At 37.9% G+C, this 2,711-nt stretch overlaps 1 pseudogene; it reads left to right on the forward strand.

Annotated features, from left to right (window-relative positions):
- Positions 1-1,426: 1,426 nt before the first annotated feature.
- Positions 1,427-1,973, forward strand: LOC105085519 (protein LSM12-like; annotated as a pseudogene).
- Positions 1,974-2,711: the final 738 nt, after the last annotated feature.

A 2,711-nucleotide genomic window follows, 5' to 3' on the forward strand; every position in this document is an offset into this window, starting at 1 on the left:
CTCAAAGAAATGGAAAGATATCCCATGCTCTTGGATTTGAGGAATTAATATTATTAAAATGGCCATACTACCCAAAGCAATCTACAGATTCAATAAAATGCCTAGCAAATTACCCAGGACATTTTTCATAGAACTAGAACAAATAATCCTAAAATGTATGTGGAATCACTAAAGACCCAGAATTGCCAAAGCTGAATTTCTAGAATGTACAAACAGCCCATACAACTTAACAACAAAAAAACAAACAACCCAATTCAAAAATGGGCAAAATATCTAAACAAGCAATTCTTCAATGAAGACATACAAATGGCTAATAGGCACAAATGGCTAATAGCTCAATATTGCTAATTATCAGAGAAATGAAAATCAGAAGTACAATGATGTATTATCTCACACCAGTTAGAATGGCCATCATTAAAAAGTCCACAAACAATAAATGCTGGAGAGGGTGTGGAGAAAAGGAAACCCTCCTACACTCCTGGTGGGAATATAGTTTGGTGCAGCCATTATGGATAACAGTATGGAGAGTCCTTAAAAAACTAAAAATAGACTTACCATATGATTCAGCAATCCCACTCCTGGACATATATCCAGAGGAAACTAATTCAAAAAGACACCTGCACCCCAACATTCATAGCAGCAATATTTGCAAAAGCAAGACATGGAAGCAACCTAAATGTCCATTGACAGATGACTGGATAAAGAAGTTATCCAGTATATGTATACAATTGAATACTACTCTGCCATAAAAAAGAATAAAATCAATGCCATTTGCAGCAACATGGATGGACCTGGAGATTGTCATACTAAGTGAAGTAAGCCAGAGAGAAGGAAAAATACCATATGATATCACTTACATGTGGAATATAAAAACAAACGACAAACGAACTCATTTACAAAACAGAAACAGACTCAGACATAGAAAACAAACTTATGGTTACCAATGGGGAAGGAGGTGGGAAGGGATAAATTGGGAGTTCGAGATTTGCAGATACTAACTACTATATATAAAATAGACAACCAACAAGGACCTACTGTATAGCACAGGGGACTATATTCAATATCTTGTAGTAACCTATAGTAAAAACCAATATGAAAAAAATGTATTTACACGTATAGCTGAAGCACTATGGTGTACACCAGAAACTGACACAACATTGTAAATTGGCTATACTTCAATAAAGAAATTTATAGTACTAATGTCCAACTTTGTTAATACATCTAGAATAATAATAAATAGCACTGATGATAGAAGAAAATGCCTCTACCATTCTTTGTGTTATTGTCATAATTATTTCTTTCACATGTAGCTTAAATACACAATATATTCATACTCTTTGCTGAACAAAATGAGTTCTATTTTATATTAATTAAAAGTAAAAAGAATAGGCTTTCACCCGCCACAGGCCTCAGCTGCTCTCCCAAGATGGCGGCTCCTCTGGGCATTGGGAGCCACGTGTCCTACCAGACTTGCCAGGAGCAGTGGCTGCAGGGTGAGGTGGTAGCCTTCGACTACTAGTCCAAATGCTGGCTTTAAAGTGTCCCTCTTTCATAAACTTACAGTATGTTTCAGAAATGGAAATAATTAATGACCGGACAGAAACCCCTCCTCCCCTAGCTTCACTCAGTGTTAGTAAGCTTGCCAGCAAAGCTCAGACAGAGGAGGAGGAGAAGCTGAGCCAGGCCTATGCAATCAGCGCTGGTGTCTCCCTAGAGGGCCAGCAGCTCTTCCAGAACTTACAGAAGACCATTAAAGACTGTAAATGGCAAGGAAAGAAAAAAACACTTTAGTCATGGAAGAAGTTGTTATTACACTTCCATATCAAGTGGAAAACTGTAAAGTCAAAGAGGGGAGTGCACTGAGCCATATATGCAAAGTAGTTGAAAAACATTTTGGAGATGTGGAAAGCCAAAAGACTGCGCAGCATTCACAAGCCCATCAACCACAGAAGGAGGCTGCCCTGTCATCCTGACTTCACCCATATAGAGGACTCTTCCAGCAACCAGCCAAAGAGGCGATCGTGGTGGCTTCAGCAGAGTCGGGCTTGGGAGGGAAGGGATGCTATATTTCCTGTTGGCTCTTGTTAACAAAAGGTCGGCATTTCCAAATCTTAGACTTGAACAAACAAAACACCCAACAAAAAAAAGAACAAGAGAATAATTTAACAGTTGAATCATTTCTTGACTAACAGACTTCTGTCCACCATGTCCTTTTCACAGCTCCCTTCTGGAACACTCATCTTCTTAATTTTATTTTTGAATATTCCTTTTCTGCTCTGCCTTTTCACCTCTGACTTTTGTTTCCCAGTCTGTCTCTGCTATTCTGTTTTTATAAGTGGCTACACTTGCCTTCTAAGTGATTGAAACAAACTTTTACATCTTCTCTTCCAAAATAAAACTAACAAGCTGACTGTGGTACTTCAGTTGAGACTGGAGCTGCAGACAGAAGTCTCACTTTAATTTTTTTTCTTCTTTTCTTTTTCCTTTCCTTTCCTTTCCCTTCTCTTTCTCTCTCTCTCTCTTTCTTTCTTTCTTCCCTTCCTTCTTCCCTTCCTTCCTTCCTTCCTGCCTTTCTTTCTTTTTCTTTCTTTCTTTGTTTCTTTCTTTTTCTTTCTTTCTTTGTTTCTTTGTTTGTTTGTTTGTTTGTTTGTTTGTTTGTTTGTTTCTTTCTTTCTTTCTTTCTTTTGCACAGGGCATGGCTTGGACTACTT

The sequence above is a fragment of the Camelus dromedarius genome, chromosome X (genome assembly GCF_036321535.1).
Source record: "Camelus dromedarius isolate mCamDro1 chromosome X, mCamDro1.pat, whole genome shotgun sequence".
Taxonomy (NCBI): domain Eukaryota; kingdom Metazoa; phylum Chordata; class Mammalia; order Artiodactyla; family Camelidae; genus Camelus; species Camelus dromedarius.